This window comes from Dendropsophus ebraccatus, chromosome 3 (assembly GCF_027789765.1).
Source record: "Dendropsophus ebraccatus isolate aDenEbr1 chromosome 3, aDenEbr1.pat, whole genome shotgun sequence".
In the NCBI taxonomy this organism is placed as follows: domain Eukaryota; kingdom Metazoa; phylum Chordata; class Amphibia; order Anura; family Hylidae; genus Dendropsophus; species Dendropsophus ebraccatus.
Genome location: NC_091456.1, coordinates 31607456 through 31631056, shown reverse-complemented (window position 1 = coordinate 31631056; position 23601 = coordinate 31607456). Strand labels below are relative to the sequence as shown.

The 23601-nt window shown below is 39.9% G+C and overlaps 1 protein-coding gene across 1 annotated transcript in view; it reads left to right on the top strand.

Annotated features, from left to right (window-relative positions):
• The window catches only part of SEZ6L (seizure related 6 homolog like), a 339967-nt gene that overhangs the window by 183694 nt on the left and 132672 nt on the right, over nt 1-23601 (top strand). The window lies entirely within an intron of this gene.

Below are 23601 nucleotides of genomic sequence, written 5' to 3'. Positions count from 1 at the left end.
CAGAAAAATACAGTATGTCTTAGCAAAACTTTTCTGAGGTCAGTGATACAGAAAAGAAAATTCTTCAAAGGAAGTCTGGAGGTCACTACTGAGGATAGTATCCTGAGGATTTCGAATATATCAGTCTTCAGATACTGGTTCTGAGTCGCTGGTTCTCCCATCAGGGGTCAGTAACAGAGAGGCAAGAATAGAAAAAGGTTACTTGTACAGTCCTCGCAAGAGTTTTTTTATTTACATATTTCATGTTTTTAATTCTTTTTCTCATCCAAGTGCTCGACCATATTACTAAAAACTCTTAAAGCTCTTAATACTAAGAAATAACAGTCAATAAGGAACAAAGTCATCATAAGCCATAAACACAGAACAAATAATTGATATTCTATTCTGAACAAATAAACAAATCTGAAATTAAGTGTTAAACCTTGAATGACAGATTATTTATATGTGCTTTTTGTTTATTTTGTACAAATAAAATAGAATTCTTAAGATGGCCAATCAGCCAAACCCACCAGTCAGCACCTTTAATATCTCACCAATACTTATCTTTATGTATTTAAAATACCAGAAATCTCACCAGAAAGTATAATACTTAAGTTTGAAATTTATAAATTGTAAAAAGTAAGAAAATATTGTTTTAGGCCTTGGCACATGGCAAAACGGCAGCTGTTCTGTGACATGGCCGTGTAACAGAATGGCCTGTGTCTGAGATGTTCAACTTAATTGGAATGCGGACACATTCGGGTGTGCCCGGACTCCAATTAGCCATAGAGTACAATGTAAAGTACGTCCAGGAGCTGTACTTTACATTGTCTGCACAGTCTATTTCTCGCAGCCGCTGTTTACTAAATAACTTCCGCCCAAAAAGACATGGCAGTTTTCTGTGCAGTCACATGGAATCCCGGCCATATTGTATACAGTGTGTATAAACTACAGCCGTGATTCCATAGGGGTTAGTGTGATCAGTTCATGTGATTTAACAACAATTGTTGTTGCAAACCTGCAACAATGGTTATGGTATAATTAAAAAAAATACATTATGTGAACTTGGCCTTATGATGCAACCATTGAATTATATGAAGGAAAGTGTATTTGGATGGTAGTGCTGTACAGTACATCTACATTTAATCAATTCTATGTAATAACATTGATGATCCGTTGTTTAAAACAATTTGACCTTAATCACTAGAAAATTAAAAAGGTCCCTGAAGTTTATGCATTGTGGATATTGACATCTAATTGACAGAGATAAGCTACTGTAAGCCTCATCACCTCCAGTCAGATGAGACACGTATAAATATAATTCTAGGTGCATTGGGGAAGATTAGAAGATAGAATTCTAGCTCAAATTGTGCATAATAGGCCTTTTTGTGTCTTTTCTGAAAAAGGGGTGTAGATTAGAACGGGGAGCATAACTATGTCTGTATTTGTAGATATTAAACCCCAAAAAACCCCAAGGATTAAGGCTGGGTTCACACACAGTATTTTTGCTCAGTATTTTGGTCCTCATATTGGAACCAAAACCAGGAGTGGATTGAAAACACAGATAGGCTATGTTCACACAATGTTGAAATTTAGTGGATGGCCATCATTTTATGACAAACAATGGTCGTTATTTTATAACAACGGACGATGTTTTAAAATAACGCAAATTATTTGCCATTATTTGCCAATTAAATGGCGGCCATCCACTAAATTTCAACAGTGTGTGAACAGACCCTTTCTGTGTTTATAATCCACTCCTGGTTTTGGTTGCAATATGAGGACCAAAATACTGAGCAAAAATACTGTGCGTGAACATAGCTTAAAAGGGTAATCCCATTTAATAAAGTAACCCCCTATCCAAAACCTAGGGAGTTACAAGCAGATCGTGGGGATCAGACCTCTGGGACCCCCATTATTCACAAGAACAGGGAAAAATTGTCCCTGGTATGCATAGCATGTTCATGGTCAGCGTTGAATTCATTCTCTATGAGGCCGCCAAAAATTTATGAGTTCGGGTTAGGGGTTCTAGTGGTTGCTTGTTAATGACAGAATGTGGTCACCAAATTTTTTTCTTTTCTTTTTGTGAGACTATCATTATGGACACTTTCTCTTTTAAATTTTTGCAAGCGGCATCGCACACAGGAATTATGGAGACCCAGACCTCTACATAAATATGGGAGCATTGAAGTTCCCTGTGCGCCGTCAGTGAGGGATCTACTGTAGCATAGTGTTTACCTCTACAAGCCGACATAAATTGTGATAAATACGGTGCACGTAAAGGCCATGTAACCCACTGTCCCACCCTCTAACAGGTGTTCACAAAAAAATTTGTAAATTTTTGTCATCTCCACTGCTTGCATAGCTTGATAAATCCCCCCTTTTCAGAAAGTAAAACAGACATAATAGGTGAATTCCTCATTTGCTGTGCAAGAGCAGAGAAAGGAAAGAGGAAGCATGTTGCAGGTGCTGCAGCCATTGCATGTGGGTGAAAGCATGCTCACACACAATGTACAATAGCTGCCTGAATTTGCTGTGACATTGGTAACATTGGGCACTTATCGGTCACTGCACGCAACATGCTCCCGACCCCTTCTCGTCTGGGGAAGTATCAGCACAGAAGGGCAGAGGAACCTTTGCTGCTCTATGGCTATCCTCTTTAATATCTGGTCTATCTGTAGAAGTATCCACACACAACCCAGTCAATAGCTGCATACATATTACACTACTTCTTTCAACAATACAGTTTAACAAGCACTTGTTCAAGAAGTGTCTCAAAACCCAGTAATACCTTTATCAATCCAATCAGTAAGTCCTGTATAAACAGATAATATGACCCTGGTATCGCTAACTTAACTTGTTCTGTGTTTTTGACCCACTCTTGGATTTGTTTAAAAATACTGATAAAAACGAACTGAAATATTATGGGGGGCATTTACTATTGAGTCTAAAACATGATTTTTCTATAGAGTGTTCATCTGGGGATTTTCTTACCCAGCCAAATAGGACAAATTTAGCGAACCATTCATAAATTTGTGAATATTTACAAAAAAAAAATGCGCAAACAAATTCACCTGGCACGGACCAGACCTGCACCAGTTTGTGCAACTTTTTAAAAAGTCACAAATGATAAATTGGGCACAAATCCTGGATTACGTGAATTTTTGGGTGAATACCAAAAACTCAAAAAAAAAAAGTTGCATCTAAAAAATATTCACCCATTGAATACTGGTTCATAAATAGAACTTAATCTAAAAATGGGCAAAACATCCAATTATTCACCTAAAAATAGAAGCAAAGCCTTTGATAAATGTTCCCCTGTGTGTGAACACGGCCTATATGTAGATTTTTTTTCAAAATCACATTAATTTGAACAAAAAAAATGGTTAAAATGTTCTTCTTCTATTGCCTTTATAACCGTCTCTCTTTAAATGTTCTAAGTTCAGTAAAACCCATATTTTATAAAATTAAAAAAAAAACTGAAATGTATGCTCTCACTGCATGTAGGTGGCTTTTTTGGAATATGAATGATGAGTTACATTTGAAAAGATCTTAAGAACTGCTAAGAGTATAAGAGATTGTAAATTCTGCAAATAAGCTTTTGGCAGATTGTATTAATTCTCTTTGATACATCTATCAAATATCACATCAATCGCTTTAAAAAAAAATTGCTGGTAAAATAGTCTCACGACAGAACTTCTGAAAATAGAGCATTTATTATGTATCATATTGATGTCCTTACCTTGTGGAACTTTACCGGATTTGACCTGAGAATACTTCTTCTGAGCTATTTATAGTCAGGCAGTGAAACATGGCTGCAAACATCTTCCTAATGAAGAGGACGGTGCTTTCTTGGGCTGCACCTGCTCGGTGTAACTATGATGGACATGTAGAACAGCACTGCAAAGCAAAACATAGAAGAAATTGATCCACCATTTATTCTTAGTGCTTTAAAACCCACAGCTACCGGGTTTTATTTATTGCCAACGTCCAGTCCACCAGGACCAAGAGGGAAAAAAAAAAACATACACACAAAGACAAGATGAATATACTTTTGCCTCTACTCTTCTCAATTAATGCTGACAGTGTTTCATCTTTGGACCCCAATAAAATCCAAATTCAGACCCTAACAATGGACCCCTAATACAACAGTTCCACAGTGGTCCAGCAGAAGAAAATCCCATTTGGTGATAACCTTGGAGTTAATCCCTTGTCACCTGGTCAATTATCTTATGGATTTAATCACATAAACCTATTGACCTTAATATAGTATGTCCTATATGTTCAGTGATAGCAACTAAACTTTTAAACTCCTCCCCGATACACTTTTTTTTATGACAGTGGCCTACATATTTCAGTACTCTAGAGTATGCACTACTTAGGTGTCCTGTGGCAGCTGAAGGAGGTGCCCAACTATCAATATTTTGTCTCACTTAGAGCAGCAGAATGCCCTCTAAATTGGGGAAGTTGAAAAGGAAATTGACAGCAAAGATATGCTGCCAGTTTCTCATTGCCGATGACATGAGCAGTGTATACTTACCTTCTGTGCTGCTCTGGAATGCTGAATCTTAATGAAAAATTTTCTTTTCCCCCGGGCAGTGTCACAGAGATGTATCTGTGACACTTTGTGCACCCACACAGCCTTTTCCCACTGGCTCTCTGGCCGATGTTGTATTAGCCCAGAGATAAAGAGCCTTTTTTTATTAAGATGCCGGATTAGTGTTGAATTTTATTACTTTTTGTATACTGTATTTTCTTTTTGTCTCTGGCTTTTCCTCTTTTTCTTTAGTTAAAATTCATATATTTCCCTACAATTTTAGGCGCATGTAAGTAGACATACAATTAAGATGCTAATAATCTTTGTTAAATCCAGAACAGCATTATTGCCTCATTGATACATTGTGTGCTGTATATCTAAAAGAAATTTAGATCCATTTCCTTATTCTAACACTTCTACTACCAATAAAAAGTACAATATAAGTCCAGGGACGTCCCATAGAGTGCATGTGGGCCGCTAATGCATTCTCCCAAACACTTAAAGAATAAAGTGGGAAGATAAAAGCAAAAAAAATAATAATAATAATAGTAATAATAATGAATAATAATAATGATGAATAATATGTATAGTTAAAAAAGATTTTGTTGAATCAACAATATAAAAACGTGTCAATCTCGTTGATCGGCACTTTGTTGCTCAAGGCTCAATCAATCATGCTGCTAGGCCACACAAACGATTGCTGCATTATTCATGTGGCCTCTTACATGATAGTTGCCACCCCAATTCTTGACAGCGGAATTTAAATTTCTTTAATAGTGGTATAATGGGAAGATCGACTTAGTAGAGTGGGTAGTGGTATAGTGGAAAGCCGATCTGTTATACTTACCAGTCTGGGTCTCAATGACGTTATGACACTGGTCCCAGCTATTGCTAGAGGCTACCTTCAGCAGCCCCTAGTAATCAAGCGCTAATAGTATAGATCAATGCAGTACATGTGTACTAGCTGCTGTACTTTAGCAATGTTAATCATTTAGACATTGTATTTTTCTATTATCATTGTATTTCAATTATATATCCCTATATTTGTAATTTCACTTTAGGTTGAATGATAGGCTAAAAAATATGTGCTAAAAATAACCATCTGCTTGTTCACACCACAAATAACCATGTAGGTACAAAGCTCAGAGGTCTTATTATTTCATCATCTGTTCTGATGTTAACGCTTTTGAACATCATCTGTTCTCTGATGCAAGACAAAGGGATGAGAATTCAAGCCAAATAAAATTGCTTTGCTTCAGAGGTGAAAGACACACATGCTCAACACAAACAAAATCAGAAGAAGAAAAGAATAAGAAAAGAGTATGATAACAGAAGATAATAGAATCCCAAGAGTAGAAAAGTAGGTGTCTGAAAGAGTCAGCCCCTGGGTCCTCTTCTCACCTGCAAACTTTAGTTTGTAGGTGACTTGTCATTTCCAAAATCCAGACTAGAATGGTAGCTATGTCCCTTTTCCATAGTCTAGCGTACACTAGGCCTGACGCTTTCATTTATTTCTCTAGGAGCCAAATTGACATTAACCCCTTCAAGACAGAGCCCTTTGATGCCCGGATGTCCGGGTTAATTTAATGCAATGTTCCTCCTCGCCCCCTAAGAGCCATAGTGTTTTTATTTTTCCACCTACAGGGCTGGTTGGGGTGTAATTTTTTGCGCTATGAGCTAGTTTTTATTAATATCATATTGGTGTAACAGAAAAGTTTTGATTGCTTTTTATAAAAAAAAATCTGATATATAATTTATTAAAATCAGCAAGGTGTGTTTTTTTTCTTTTTTGTTTACGCAATTTACCGTATGGGAACAATAGTGGGCAAGGGGGTATTTTAAACTTTTATTGGGAGGGGGGTTTTAAGGGTTTTTTAATACTTTTAAAACCTTTTTTTAATTACACTTTTTTCCACTGTAACACATGAAATCAATAGATTGCATGTACTGATATGTGCTATGCCATAGCATAGCATAGATCAGCGTTATCGGCAATCTATGTATAGAGCCTGCCTGAGAGCAGACTCTGCACAGATCGCCGAACTGACAGGACTCAGTAGTGACAGAAGCTTGTTCTGTCACTGTGTACCTATACCTTGAATACCTTCTGTCACTGAATACCTATACCTCAGTGACAGAAGCTTGTTCTGTCACTAAGTACCTATAGCGATCACGGCGTTTAAGGGGTTAATGAGACGCAGCTGCCTCTTATTACCTCCGGCCCCTGACACACTGATGTGTGCGGGATCGCTCTCACTGCAGTGGTCCCGCACACATCAGTAAGCCCTTAAGTCAGGAACGTATATGTACATTCCTACTGCACAGAGTATGTTCAATAGGAATGTATATATACAGATTACTGATGGGAAGGGGTTAAAGAAGAAGTCCTGCTCCCGGGTCTCGCTGGCGGGTGCCGGATGTTATTTTCAGCTGAAATCCCCTCCCATCACATACAGTACCTGGCTCTTCAAGCTGCAGTGTCACGGCCTAGCTGAGCAATTGCCTGCTCAGCCAATCAATGACTGAAACAGTGTCCCGCCCCAGTCTGATTGACTGAGCGGACAATCACTCAGCCGGGCACATGATGTAGCAGCTGGAAGAGCTGCTGGACATGGGAGCAGTGCTACAGGACACTGTTTATTTTTATCCCGCACTCCCCTGCCTTCTTCCCTTTTTTGAATTTCACGGGACTTCTTGTTTAAAATACATCCAATGCATGGCTCTTTGGGTCATTTGATCAAACAGGATGGACACAACAGTTAGTAGTATGGAGAGAGATTTATCAAACTGGTGTAAAGTGAAACTGGCTCAATTGCCCCTAGCAACCAATCAGATTCCACTTTCATTTCTCACAGACTCTTTGGAAACTGAAAGGTGGAATCTGGTTGGTTGCCACTTTACACCATGTTTGATAAATTTCCCTCTTGATGAACACATGGATCCGAAGTGGTTCCTTTAGAAAATGTTGTTGTGGCAAGTCAATGAAGTCAATACAACAAAAAGTAGGAAATTTAGAATAGAAAGCTCTTGTTTGAAATAAATATGAAAGTGACACAGACAGAATACCCAGAATTCGTTTTTGCGTCGGCTTTAGGTAATAAAATCTTAAAGGGAAAATCCCAACTCTTGCACAAGCTCAGTTCTCATTTTTTTTGCTTCCAAAAAACCCACAAAAACAATACCAGACAGGAAGTGACGTCAGAGATTAAAACATAACTGTCATATTTTTTATTTTTGCAGAAATCAGTAGTATGAGATTTTAAGAAACTCTATAATAGGTTTTATTAGGCAAAAAAGCCTCTTTCTGTACTCCAAAAGCAATTTCCAAGCCTCCCCCCTTCCCTTCTTATCTGTGCATTATCAGGCAAATCCGTCTTCATTACAGAGAAGCCAGTGAAGACGGGTTCTGCTGTCTCCATTATATCCTATGAAGGGGGGAGGGGCCGAGGGAGATGAGTGAGCAGAAAGAGGAGACATGAAAGTCAGCTGTTTGCTGACTGTCTGGGCATCTAAAACACTGGATTCTCAGGTCAGAAAGGTAAGTGCTTATCAAGAACTTGCTGAGAGAAGATTGCAGGGTGTTCTGCTGTGCAGGACTGCTCAGTGCTCACTCACTCCGCTCAGCCCCTCCCCTCTCCATAGAGCATAATGGACAGAGAAATCCTGCTTATTCTGAAGTGGGGGGGGGGAGGTAGGAAAACAGCTTTTTCAGTACAGAAGGAAACTCTTTTGGTAGATAAAACCTATTACAGATTTTCTTAAAATCGCTTGTACTATAGATATTTATTATTTTCAGAAAAATGACCCTGAAATGACAGTTACGCTTTAATACTGATTAGAGCTCCTCCAAATCTGGTCAATGGTCTGTATCTATACAATCTATTGATTGCATCCAATATTGTAGAGAATGCTCCAGTTAAGTAATTGAATCATGCTGATTAGTGACAAGTAATAGAGTCATGTCCCGTGTGCTCAGCCAGAGCTCTTCATCTACATAATTGATTCCAAGGCTGACTTGTCCTCAAGTCCACAAGGTTTGCTTTAGACAGAATGAAAGCGCTCCACAGAGAGTAGCATGTAAATTGACATATAGTAACCATATACCACATAGCCATAAATGTGCCAATGCCTCTTCATATAAAAGATATGCAAACATCACTGCTACTCAGTCCATAACTAATGGAAATTCTCTTCCGGCCCTATTAAAACTCAATGGTTAGTTAACGGTTCAGTTTTGCCATTCTGGCGTAGCATCTCTCACTGATGACTTTTATGTGAACCATAAAATTACATGAAGAAGGGCATTTGTCCCTGTCCAATGCTGGCAGTGTAAATGGCCCTCCAGTGCTCATCCATTATAACCTTAGTCATCTGGAAGAGGTCTGCACTTCTCTTTAGCGATAGCTGAGCACTACTAAGGGAACAGCGACCCAGATACATATTTAATTTTGACACAGATAGAGTGCTACAGCTATAGTCAGAAAAGTGCTGAGCTCATCATGTTTTGTACTACCCAGATATAGCTATTAAACACAGCTAGGGTACTGCTGTACGCACATGTCATATGACCTGATATCTTCTTAAGAGATTCTCAAAGGCATAATATTATGAAACCAGTATAACTTCCATAGCTGTAGTAATGTTGTATAATATTAAACGCATGTTGTGTGGATTTAGAGGCCCATTTAACCCTTTGAGGACCAGGCCCAAAATGACCCAGTGGACCGCGCAAATTTTGATCTTAGTGTTTCCATTTTTCCCTCCTCCCCTTCTAAGAGCTCTAGCACTCTCAGTTTTCTATCTACAAGCCATGTAATGGCTTATTTGTTACAGGAATAGTTGTACTTTGTAATGCCGTCATTCATTTTACCATAACATGTATGAGAGAATCCCAAATATATTATTTATGAAGATATAAATTGGTGAAATCGCAAAAAAGAATGCAATATGGTAACGTTTGGGGGGTTCCTGTGTCTACGTAATGCACTATATGGTAAAAGCGAGATGATACCATTACTCTATAGGTCAGTCCGAACACAACTATATGCAGGTTTACGCAAATTCTCTAATGTTATATATTTTTTTTAAATGAAATCCTTTTTTTTTGGCAATTAATTATAAATAAAATGGGACTATTGTGACGCTTATAACGGTTTTATTTTTTCACCTACGGGGCTGTATGGGGTGTCATTTTTTCCGCCATGATCTCTAGTTTTTATTAATATCATATTTGTGAAGATCGGACGTTTTGATCACTTTTTATTAATTTTTTTATATATATAATGTAACATAAAATCAGAAATCCGCGCACTTTTTTCCCTCTTTTCGTGTACGCCGTTTACCGTTCGCAATGACGCTTGTTATATTTTAATAGATCAGACAATTACGCACGCTACGGTATATTATATGTTTATCTATTTATTTATTTTTATATGTTTTATTTATATAATGGGAAAGGGGGGTGATTTCAACTTTTATTGGGGGAGGGGTTTTGGGGTAGTGTGTTAGTGTTTTTAACTTTTTTTTTTTTTACACATTTGAAGTCCCTTTGGGGGACTTTTACATAGTTTAGTTTGATTTCTACACTGATGAATGCTATGCCATAGGCATAGCATTGATCAGTGTTATCGGCGATCTGCTCATTGAGCCTGCCTGTGCAGGCTCAGTGTAGCAGATCGCCGATCGGACCGCACGGAGGCAGGTGAGAGACCTCCGGCAGTCCGTTTTACCGATCGGGACCCCCGCAGTCACACTGCAGCGTTTAAGGAGTTAATGACACGCGGCAGCACGATCGCTGCAGCGTGTCATTACCGGTGAGGTCCCGGCTGCTGATTGCAGCCGGCCCCCACCTGCTATGAAGCGCGCTCCGCTCCGGAGCACGCTTCATAGCGGGAGAAACACCCAGGGCGTACACTTACGCCCTAGGTCGTCTGGGGACAGACTTCCATGGCGTAACTATACGCCCTGGGTCGTCTAGGGGTTAAACAAAGGATGGTGGGAACAAAAAAAAAAACAACCATACCTTTTTTTATAGGTTTGCTAATAAGATAAATTTCACAAATTTTTGGGAAAAAAACAACCCTTTGCTAATCATGCAAGGGTCTCCAAACTGAGATTTAACCAGGTTCCCGCTGCTTGGCAGACAGCTTCCACTACTAAGCCTGTAAAGCAACTAAAAAATACATTTTTATTTAAATAAAAATACCCCCACACCCCTTGTTGACAATTTTTTTAAACATCCGCTGGTGATTGCTGTAGTCTACGGTTAAGTGGATATGCTATACATCCCCTCTTAACCCCTTGGTGGCCAGTCTGTGATCTGCTGTCCTGAGCGGTCTGGCCCCCAGGGGATTGAGTGGGTTTGGATTGCATATCCATTAAATACCCTGGTTGCTAAATAGTTTAGTCTGGCCCCTGAGGGGTTAAGTGGACTTATTATGCAACCTCACTTAACCCCCTAGGGGCCAAACTGTGCTCCAACTGCTGTGCTGCTGTTTTTTCAACTCTACTCCTCACTGAAAAATATAGAAGAATAGAAATAGTAATCATAAATCACTTATTGTAAACTATCATATGAGGGGGAAAAATTGAATGTAGAACATGTAAATGTATTTATTATACAACATTCACATTCAGCTAATTATACAGGGGTGACACTAACATAATGCAGTCCGACTGCAGGATTACTATATCTGCTCCCTGATTTCCAGCTGTGAAATGTATATAGTATGGGGAGAGAAGTTAGCTGGGATGTTATAGTAACCTACCTAATGGTTGTAATGTAACTGAACTCTCCACTCAGTATCCGGATTAAGCCCTCCTTAACCATTCTACATGATGACAGAGATGTTAAGATCAGTGTTAAGGCTAGGTTCACATTGCATTTGCGCTGTCAGTTTAACAGATCTGTTTTAAATGTTTAATGGTAGCATCCAGAAAAACACGTTTTTGTGTATGCTAACAAAATTCTTTAAAAAGGGATCAGTTTCAGTTCTAGCACCGGTCTGCTAGATTGGCGCTTGTTTGCTGAGCAATTACAAAGACCGACAATCTTTAGCGATGTCTGTGCAGCCCTTGCCTTTAAAGTAAAATAATTAGCTATTTACTTACCTTACCAAGTTCCCGCATGTCTCTGTACCTCTGCCTTTTGTTCTAGTCTCTGCACAGACCATTCAGCCAATCACTGGCCACGGGCTGTCTCGGCCAGTGATTGGCTGAGCGGTCTGTCAGTGCAGAGACTGGAGCAGAAGTCAGAGCTACAGCGACCAGGGAAGGGGCGCGGACACCATGGAATGTGTAAGGTAAGAAAATACTTTATTATTTTATACTACAATCATCAGCCGTTGGCCGTGCATCGCTATTACAAGTAGCCGACACCGATGATTTTAGGTCTTGACCTAAAGAAACGATCAGGTGATGATTGTTTCATCGGCTAATCATTATCTCTATTACACAGAGCAATAATTGGCCAAATCGGCCTGATTCAACTGATCATCGCTTTATGTAATACGGCCCAAAATCCCCTGCAGTTCGAGCACCAAGGTTTTTCCTGGCCCCCCTCTAGTCTTTGTTTACTTGCCAGTATGATGAAGTGCTATACCAGGACATGACCATTGCAGCCGAACCTTGGAGTCAGAAGGGATGCCATTATAAGCCGCTTGTGACCTCCAGAGTTTTCTGCCATTATATTCATGTAATACGGCCCTAAATCCCCTGCAGTTCAAGCACCAAGGTTTTTCTTGGCCCCCCTTTAGTCTTTGTTTACTTGCCAGTATGATGAAGTGCTATACCAGGACATGACCATTGCAGCCAAACCTTGGAGTCAGAAGGGATGCCATTATAAGCCGCTTGTGACCTCCAGTTTTCTGCCATCATATTTTTGGAGGGCAGGAAAACCCAGCATGTTTTATAGGTGGAGCTAAAGTAAAAGACTGAAGAATAATTATAATGGTGTGATAAGGAATCAGGATGAATTCATTTCTAACACTTGTATAAAGGTAACATTTCTTTATTGGAGAAATATTTGACATCTCAGCTGATACCATGGAATTGGCCATTTAAGAATCCATGGGATCAGTTTTATTATTGGCTTCCCTCCAGCATTTTTTGTATAGCACCACAGGAAGCAGAGAATTGTGGGTAGTAGATGTGAGACTAATGCAGGTATGCCACAAAAAGACCAGCACAAAAAATCTAAATATGTTCCAGAAATAAGGTTAAATACAAGGTAAATATATGCAGCATTTTTACCGACTGATGAGAAAAAAAATGGATTGACTTTTACTGCAGTATGTGGCAAATGTATTTCACCGAATGAGGCAAATGTATTTCTTATTATTATGAACTTAAAAAAAATCGGTACAATAAAAAAGGAATTACAGCCCGGTATGAGGTGTATTCACTGGAGTGTGATAGCCTGTATTGCTCATAAGCAGCAATTCAAGCGTATGTAGTGCATATTATCCCCAAATTATATGTTCTATTTATTTTATCAGTACTCGTACAGCTGTTTCTTAGTGTATTTAGTTTGTTCTGAAACTTCACTAGAATTATGTTTTTGTTGGATGTAGTAGGTCACATTGCATTGGTTGTTTATGCTCATTTTCTAACAAACGCTGGGGTTGTAATTATGGCGTGATAAGCACAGCAGCCTTTCGATGTGCTGTTAGGCACATGTGTAAAGTGTTTTCAGTGTTTCCAGATAATTTGTCGACAATTACCAAACCCCTAGGAGGTGTTATTCCTACTAATGGATTACAGAGAAAAAAAATGCAAAAGAGTATTTGCGCAAGGTAAATATATTATCAAGGTTTGTGAATTGGATAACAGGTTTGTAGTATTACTCTTGGATGGGGTATCCCACAAAACACAGTGATCTCCTTTTGGGCGTGTGCACATTACAAAATCCTGGTGGATCACCCCCCCCCAGATTCCGTAGCTCGAGGCCGCAAGCATCTCCACTGGTCCCAAAGGTTTCAGTCTATGGTTTGGCAGATTCCGCCACCCACCCAAAGAATGAACCCACTCATTTTTCGGGCACCTGCCACAGATTCCACAGCTCACCCCTGCTCGCGCCCGCTGGGGGCATCTCCGCTGGTCCTTCAGGTGGGCATTCTTGTGCCAGTTCCCACGCCAATCATAGTCTATGGGACTGACACAGTCAATCGAGTCTCTGTGGTTGACCCAGAAGTAGCAGCTTCACTAATCATACATTTATTACCTGTCCCATGAAAGGGTATGTCCACACTATGGAATCCCGGCAGATCACCTGGCACAGATTCCACAGCTTGCCCCCGCTCGCGAGTGTGGACATACTCTTTCATGGGACAGGTAATAAATGTATGATTAGTGAAGCCACTACTTCTGGGACAATCACAGAGACTTGATTGACTGTGTCAGTCCCATAGACTATGAATGGTGTGGGAGCTGGCACAAGCAACCACTTATCCATGTAAACCGCAATTGCATGGTGATCAGAAACTGGGTCCTCGGGACTCTGTTCTAGAGATGAAAGCATTATAGTTCTTAGGAGTGGGGCCCCCAGTAATTAAACATTTATTAATCAAAAAGTTTTGTTGGGGGCTGGATGTTTGGACCCTCAATAACCATTAACTTCTCAATGAGTGGCAGTACACTTTTTCATGGGTCCTTATTCTAGGCCGCCGCCTTTTCACGACAGGCCTTGAAGAAGAAATTGTGGGCCCCCCCATGCAGGGACTGCAGGAGTTCAATATGATAGCTGGGCCTCTGCTTTATCTATCAGGAATGGAGAAACCTCTGTTCCTGTTAGATTAACTCTTTACATGCCGCGGTCAACTAAACCAATATGTAACAGAAACCCCCCACATGCCCCCATAAAATGAACAATAAATTTTTACTTTTCTTTTTCTACATTAAAAAATAAAAAAAAAATGAAATAAAATACACATATTAGGAATCTACAACCTGAACAATAATTTTTTTTTTATTATTTATCCCCCATAGTGAACACGGTAAAAAATAAACCTCTAAAAAAATTGTAGAATTCCTGTATTTTGTTAATCCGACACCCTAAAAATCTATCCTTATGATAGTCCCTGTTGTGCACGGGGTGTGAGGATGAAGAAAAGTCTCTTACAATCATCTTTGGTGCCATTTCCATGCACTTAGTATGGCCGTTTGGAGCACTGTAGGTGTCCCACAGAGCCCCAATCCGCCTCCGACCGGCCTGCTCCTTCTAATGATTGTCAGAGGAGCAGGCTGTCTGAATGTGGGCCGGATCGGTGCTTTGTGGCCATACTCCCACGCCCAGTGCTTCAAATAGCCTTTCTAGACTCTAGACTCAACTGCATACTGCACGGGAACGGCGCCGAGGATGATGGTAAGACAGATAACTTCAGTGCTCTGTGTGTAGTAGGAAGTTTATTATCCATGCAAGAGCAAGATAGGAAAGAAATTCAGGACAGAAAATGTATTTTGTGAAACCTAAATTTTTTCTCTTACCATTTAATTGAAAAATATTTACAGTATTTGACCATTCATTACACCTGTTAAGGCCGTTATCTGCAGATTTCCAGAAAGTCTTCACTTATTACCCATAAAAAGTTTAATTTAAATGTATGCCGTCATTCCCACTCTCTTACTTTTACAGTAAAATTATGAAAACCTGGTAAGCTCGGGGCAATGTAATCTAGACGTGACCTTCAAATGTCCATAGGGTAGGAAAAAAAGTCTGTCTTAGTAGCTGCGTGCCTGACTTTATCACCAAGAAACAGAATAATTATTGGCATTTTTTAGACTTTTAGAACTTTCTGAATAAAACATTTCTGGATACAATTTTCTAGGACTGAATCCATTAACATTATAGTACATGCAATTTTGATATGCGGTTAACAGGTCAAATTTATAATAATTTGGCCAGGACTATACTTACCATCATAGTACTTTTAAGCCCATAAAATGGGACTGGTAAAGTGCATTGTGGGAGATAATGGGATTGTTGTAATTCCTTCTAGAACAGAAGAAATGTATGCATATTCTATTACATTTCATTGGTCATTTCCAGGAAACTTGTACTGGAAACTTAAGAGTACAATGTGAATGACATTTACACATGTGCCCTTGCATTAAAGCAATAGCTAAAATTTAAAGGGCGACAAACTGGCATAAGAAAGGTATATAGATTTGTGAATGGCTTCTATAAAAAAATCTTAAAGAAGTATTCCACCCAAGAGCTAAAAATGATATGCTCCCTAACCTATCTGGTTTTCCTCACCATGTTCCCGTGGGTATTTTAAGCAGTCTCCAGTCATTCTAGTTACCGCTGTTTTTCTGTTTATTAATTTTTTTTCTAAAAGCCAGTCTATATCGAAAATGGCACTGGCTGATAAACTACATTTCCCAGCATGCAGTGTACCTGAGAGTCAACTGCCAAGTATCTACCTTATCTTGTAGTATCTGCCCATCACTGACTAAATCTGCTATCTAACTACCTATCTCTCTATCTATCCATCTACGTAGATAGATTATGAAAGGGAGAGAGAGAGAGAGAAAGACAGAGAGATAAAACAACTCTGTTTCTTTTCCCATATACTGCTCAGGAGGGTGTCACTGTTCTGTTGTTTTCCCACCCCTTGGCCAGGTGCTCATTGATTGGTGTGATGTCAGTGGTGGGCGGGGTTAAAGATGAGGTGTTACAGCTTGCCTGGCAACAGAAGCAGGCAGAGTTCATGTGACTTTGGTCTCAGTAGGGAGGGAAAGCACAGAGGAGTGGACCAGGAAGGGAGGATTTTCTGCAGCTTGAGGCTGTATTCACATTGGCAGCAGATTTCAGCATTTTACTTGCCCATGCTCCTGTTTGCTTCTTAGCTCCCAGGTCACTGACATCAACTCAGCCAATCAGTGCAATGTCCTACCGCAGTGCACTGATTGGCTGAGCAGGACGTCAGTGACTCGGGAGCTGAGAAGCAGACAGAAGCGCAAACAGATAATGTATTATCTTGTTTAGGGTGCATTCACACGTACTGGATCCGCTGCGGATTTTCTGCTGCGGATCCGCAGCAGATCCACAGGAGGTTTGATCTAAATAACTGAACACAGCATCAAATCTGCACCATCAAATCTGCTGCGGATCTGCTGCTGATCCTGTACCTGTGACACGCCCTTAGGGGTAGCTTCACACCTACGTATCGCATCGGATTTTCTGCTGCAGATCCGTAGCAAATTTGACTAAGTGAATGAACACAGCATCAAATCTGCACCATAAAATCTGCTGCGGATCCGCAGCAGATCCGCAGCAGATTTAACAGTGCGGATTTAAGGCTGTGTTCATTCATTTAGTCAAATCTGCTGCAGATCTCCTGCGGATCCGCAGCAGAAAATCCGCTGCGATATGGTACGTGTGAAGCTACCCTAAAGGCCCGGCAGATGATTAGTTAGGGAGGATGTGGAGTTAGTGGCGGAGCCTAAAGCCCCTTCTCCCGCATATTAGGAGAATGGCTAAAAGGAACAATAATACACCTTTTTGTTCAGTTTTTCTGTCCCTAGTCCAATTACATAAATAGGACCATGCTATATATTTCTTTAAGATCTGCCATATATAAATGCACTTATAACTGATTCTAGAAAATAATGTAATTAAGAAGTCTCTTAAGGTGTGTGTGCTTTAGGATTTGATCCACTAATTATAACTCGGGTTTATTTTAGTCTATGGCTCCTTAGGCCAATGTTCATTGAGAAAATCTGGTACAGGAACCATCCATTCATAATGATTTGAGAGAAATCCAGGTGGCAAGTAAGAACATGTGTCAAATTAAGTTTGCCTGGTTGCTATATACTATAGCAGAGATTAATGTGATACGTTCATAATGTTTTCTAATATAAAAGACACAATACTATAATACTACACTATACAATAATAATAGAATACTATAATAAAACAGGACCTAGACCTTACAAAAACAGTACTGGTGATTCAGCTACCGTGTTCCCTTATTATTAAAAACCACGACTGTGATTTGTCTGCTTCTTTTTTAAGTCTTTTGAGATGTCTGTAAGAGGAACAACACAACGGCTGACAAGTTTCTTTGTAGAAAAGTCTTTTCTCTATCTTATGATTGTACAGATCTTACATTGTTCTGTGCAGCTGATTGGGAGATATCCTCCTGAATAACATGGACAATAACTAGTCCTCTTCATTATGTGCTCGCGTTCAGTAGTCCTGGATATTCATGAGGATCAGCACACTCTGGCAGTTGGTAGTTGTAGAGGAACCTTGGTGTTACCTGAGAATGTTGAATAAGCTGCTGTGGATACATTTCTTATTATGATTATTTGCCTCGGTTTAGCTGTTTAAGGACATTATATGCCCAAATGCTAAATAGAGACTATTTAAAAGGGCCATGTCAATTTTTTGGATGATTTTGCATGAACAATGGCCATTATTTTAACTTGTTCACATGGTGTTCTTTTTTTTTAACAGTCCTTTGCATTAAAGTCAATGGACGTTTTATTTAAAGACAAATCCAAATAAAGTTGCTAGGGCCTTCATTGCAATGTGAATTAAAATAAAAAAAATACACATTAATTATTTGGCTATGTTCACACAACGTGAACAACCGGCCGTTCGGTGACCCCGGCCGGGTCACAGAACAGACGGTCTGTGCCCAGATCATCCCGGCCGGTACTTAAGTACCGGCCAGATGATCTTTCCGGCCGCAGAGCACTGATGCTTCAGAGCTTCCCATAGCACACAGAGCCGCTCACTTCACTGTATGAACTGACAAGGTTTCCTACGGCTGCAATTCATTGAATTGCGGCTGCAGAAAACTGACATGCCAGTTATTTGCGGCCCCGCAGGGGATCCCGGCCGGAGTGTATACGATGTGTATTCGCTCCGGCCGAGATCCCATTGAAAATAAGGCCTTGTTCCACTCCGCATAAAGTACGGCCGATGGCAACAATGGCCGTACTTTTACGTAATGTGAACATAGCCTTTAGCTTTTTATTAAAGTTTTTTGTAAAAATCAAAACAGCTGGAAAAAATAAAGCTATATTACAAGCCTTGCTGTTTCAATAGCCTTTGAATAAATCAATAGTACAAGTGAATGTAGGAAACTATGTAATATATCATATTAGATAAAAATGCCTCTTTCTCCACTTATGAGTCACTTCCCCCTTAAACTGATCATTTACGTTCAATTCATGGCTAAAATTCATCTTGAGTTATGAGACAGATTACCAGGGCACTGAGGGAATAGAGTTACATGCTGGCCATTGTCTATAATGAGGAGAGGGGGAGGAGAAGGGAGAATACCCTGAAGAAGAGAAAACTGGTGAAAATTCCACATACTATTTATATAATGGCCAGAATCACAGTTATTTCTCATGTACTCAAGTACAGTATTTGACAGTTTTAATGTTTCAATACGTTTACTTTTAACATACAGTAAAACAAGGTCAACCGAATTTTTGTGTACGTACAAATAAACCAGCTGTGTCCATTTTTTTCATGTGTCTTTGCACTTTTTTCCCCTTTTTTAATGTATATGTAAAATGGAAAAAAAAAGTAAAATAAAAATTATTTTGCCAGAATACCCCTTGCGTGATTAAATTTATAAACAAGGTTCTTTTGATATCCAAATTGCTCGTAGAGCTTCACTAAAATGTGTGTATCTTTCAGAAATATATACTTGAACAGTGAAATATTTCATAAAATCTCTGAAAACTCTTTATACAAGCTAATGCAGAATATAGAATTGATTCACCAGGTTAGAGATTTGCAGCATGTGATTTGCATTTTGGAGAAGCGGTGAAGAATTGAATTTTAAGATTCTCTCATGTTTATAAGCCATATATAAAAGCAAAATAATAAAGTAGATGAATGATTCTCAAGTTATAATAAAACGTTTATTGGTTAAAGGGGAACTATCAGCAGGTTGGACGAATCTAACCTGCAAATATCCCCCTAATGTGCATGGGGCGCCAAGGAGGAAGATACGTCTCTTACCTTCATCCTCTGGGCCATTTCCATGCAGTTAGAAATCAAATCAAAACTGACATATTGTGGTTTTAATGGTGATGTCTCCTGGGCACAATCCATGAGAAGGACCCTTACTGATCTGAAAGTGATATTATATCCTGGCAGTATGCTATTGGTTCTTCAGATAACCTTGTAAGCAAGTGAAGCGGAATCAGCAGTACAAGTCATGCTATCTTTCCACAATTGGCACCTGTGTCCAGCAATAATATCCACACTGATCCATTCCAGGGAACAATAATTAGGGATTAGGTCTCTCACAGGGAATTTCTGTCTCACGGACCCAACCTGTTTTCTTGATATGGTGTACGGCGAAATGGAAGCATCCCTCTCTCTTGGGCGACCTTCTTCAGGACCCCTTCAGCTATAAGCAATCTCCCTTGGCATACAACAGACCCAAAATTACAGCAGTCCCAGACATGCCCAACTCTCGGTCTCCCTAACTCTGCACAGGCTCAGGAGTCACTGCTCTGCCACTCCAGCATGGCCATGGTTCTATTGACGTACAGCCTTCCAAGGCCACTTATTTGCCTCCCCAACTTTTCTAGTGGCCACCACGGTGTACGGCTGCATTGACCCCACTCAAGCATGAATGTACCTATATTGTAGCTGCAGCAACCACAGCACCTGTTATGGGGCCCAGGGGGTGTCGTACCAACAACGGTGCTGCTATATAGTTTCAATTATATACGGTACTATTATTCATGTCTTTGATTATTATTACTTATGCTTCTATTTCGGTTTCTTATCTATACTGTAGGTGCTTAAAGTGTCATTTTCATTTTTAAAAACTTTTGACACGTTAAAGAATCAAAAGTTTTGATCGGTCTGAGCGTTCAGACCTGTTCCAATATTGAGAACAAGTGGGGAGTGGACAACATTGAAGAGTGGTCGACTCTTTGCTCTGTGTCAGTGGAAGAGTGAGGCTCCATCGACTTACATTATGAGGCCGACTCATCATGTACATAGAGCCAGGAGAAAAAGATTCTGAGCGTGGACTTCTCCCGGCTCATTCTCGTGATCAGTACAGAGTAAAACTTTTGACATGTCTAAATGACATTTTCCCTCCCCTCCATTCATTCTAATGCGTGCATTGCATCCCCCCATATACATAAACCCAGACCGGTGCATGACCAAAGAATGGAACCGAGCGCAGGAACTGGGCAGCTTTTTTAAAAAAAAAAGTACTGTGCCATTGGGATTCCTGAGCCGGTACCATCTGCTAATGTACCTGATGGTACATTTGCTTCAAGGCCTATATTATTTAGTTATAGAACCATATGAACTATAGTTATATGACTATTTTAATCCATGAAAAAGATATGCATCAAAATGGCTGCCATGAACAGCCTTCACAACACCATTGTAAGGAATCAGATAGGGTGTGGACTGGCACATCGGGCACAGGCTAAAAGTGAAGACAGAACACACCAGGGCAATTGAATGTTTTAGCATTTCATACAATTTTATATATGGAAATAAAATTCTATAAATTTCAAGCAATAAAAAATTTCTAAACAGTTGTGCACTTTAAGTGAGAAGGAGGGTCACTTGCACCCTCCTTGAATTCAGTCCCTTCATTCTCTGGATCACTGTGGGTCCCACATACTGTCTTCTATCCATATACCATAACTTTATCAGATGTTGTTCAGAAGTTATTTATCTTCACAACTTTTTGCCAGTAATTGTATTATCAAACTACATGACTCATAAAAAAGCTTATGCTCACTATCTAAGGCTATGGTAACACTTTGTAAGAGACCGGCCGTTCCGACCCGTCCAGGTCATCCCAGGAGTACTGGCCGGATGATCTTTAGCACCACTAAATTCTGATGTGGGCGCAACTGTGTGTGTCCGCATCAGAATTCCCCACTGCACACAATGGAGCATGCGGCCGGAGCCGCACACTCTAATGTGTGAACTGACAGGGTTTTCTGCAGCCGCTATTCAATGAATAGCGGCCGCAGAAAACTGACATGTCCGTTTCTCCCTGCACCACTAGGGATCCCGGCCGGAGTGTATACTATATGTACGGCCATGATTAGTGCATAACTTACGTTGTGTGAACATAGCCTAAAGCAGAATGAGGATGATGCAAATGAGCAAAAGACTGTACAGCAAATCTGAGAATGTGGATGTAGAGATCCTCGTCTGCAATTATTTCTTACTGTAAAACCAGATATATTAAACAAAAAAGTTTTTGAATTTCATAAAAAAAAAAAAAGATCCTACTAAGTATATCTAGATCTGTAGAAAGGTCAAAAGTCTCTGGCATAGACAAAGAGATAAAAAGAAAAGTATTCAATAAAATGACACGAAAGCTAGGTGAATGCTAAGATTAAAAGGTGTATGTGAGGCAGGTCAGCGCAGCTCTATTAGTTCCTCCAAGGTGAAAGTTTATGGGCAAATTGCACATACTGTATATAATGTATAAACCGATACCGAATTACAAAGAGAAGGAGAAATAATGAAACTCATTGTCATATTATGCAGCTGGAAATTTACCTCTTAATTCATAATAGTAAAAATGTCAGATTTTGTGGTTAAGATCTATGTTCCCATGAATAACAGAAGCTATGTAACACTTGAATATTTATGACAATATTGAGCAGCCTCATTGATAACCCAACCACATGCGCAACGTCTTTCACTTCCCCTTCAGCTGTATGAATCATAATTCAGATGAGGAAGAAAAAGAGTGCAGGATGGAGAGTTATCTGGATATGTTGACCTATGACTCCTCCCCATATTTTTGGGGGGAGGTTCAATTAATTTCAGACATTGATAGAGCAAACTAAACAAATTAGATTCTGTGTTGACTCGCAAGACTGGACTGAATATAGAAGTTATCTAAAACAGAAAACAAAATAAATTGGATTGTTGTATAGTATGTCATAGTGGAACAGCAAAAATAATATTTGTTGAATTTATCAAATATAGACTCCCCACACTTGATTTTCTCACAGATTTTAAATATTGTACCTGTCAACTGCAATGGACCCATACGACGCCCCCATGTGCCTCTTTTATGGTTTTTGTATTTTTTTTTACTTTTGGATGCTTCTTGTTGTTTATTGCATTTTTCTAAGGGGGTAATAATATACATTAAAGTGACACTGTCACCCCCTTTTTGCATTATGACTACTCTACACAGGTGTAAAGGGTAAATTTTGAAGTTATCATACGTTATTCTATATCATATGTCATGGTGCTTGTTTCGCTAAAAAGTGATCTTTTTTTATCTTCAGATTGTGCTACCTGGGCGGGGATTTGTGGCCTCAGCACCACTTAGCCCCACCCACTTTGCCACGACATCACTCTCAGCACTGCACTCGACAGCACTGCCATGACATCATCTCCACATAGGCTCCGCCTCCTCAGCAGACATTGGAAGGGACAGCCTAAAGGTCTAGGCCCCACCCCCCACTAGGTTGAACAACACCAATGGCCACTGCAGGACCTATGTACCAATGATGTCACAGAGAAGCGGGGCTATGGGACAATGGGCATGCGCAGCACCACTTAGCCCCGCCCAGGTAGCACAATCCGCAGATGATAAAAGATCACTTTTTAGTGAAACAAGCACCATGACATATGATCTAAAATATGATATGAAAACTGCAAAATTTTGCCAATACACTTATGTATAGAAGTCATAATGCAAAAAGGGGGTGACAGTGTCACTTCAAAGGCTATGGATGTCTGTTATGAACCTAGCTGCCTCCTCTAACAGCACCACTAGGAGTCCCAATCCATTGCCTCAGTGACAGTTGAAGTCAGGACTGAACGTTGGGGCACGAGCCAAGGATACCAGCTCCATCAGACTCAATGTCTGCATTCCCATGCTTTCTATGGTGCTCCTAGGTGCCTGCTATTGGTTTCTATTGGCTAGTGTTACTGTATCTTAGACCCAACTTCTTGACTAGACTTTTGACTGTGCTTGGTACTCTTTCTGTCTCTGTTTCGGATTTTCTCTAGTTTTGGTCCTCGGCTAGTTCTTTGACTAGCTAGTTCTTTGACTAAGTATGCACTTAGTGTAGAGACTGTCTACAAGTTGGGGGTCACCCGT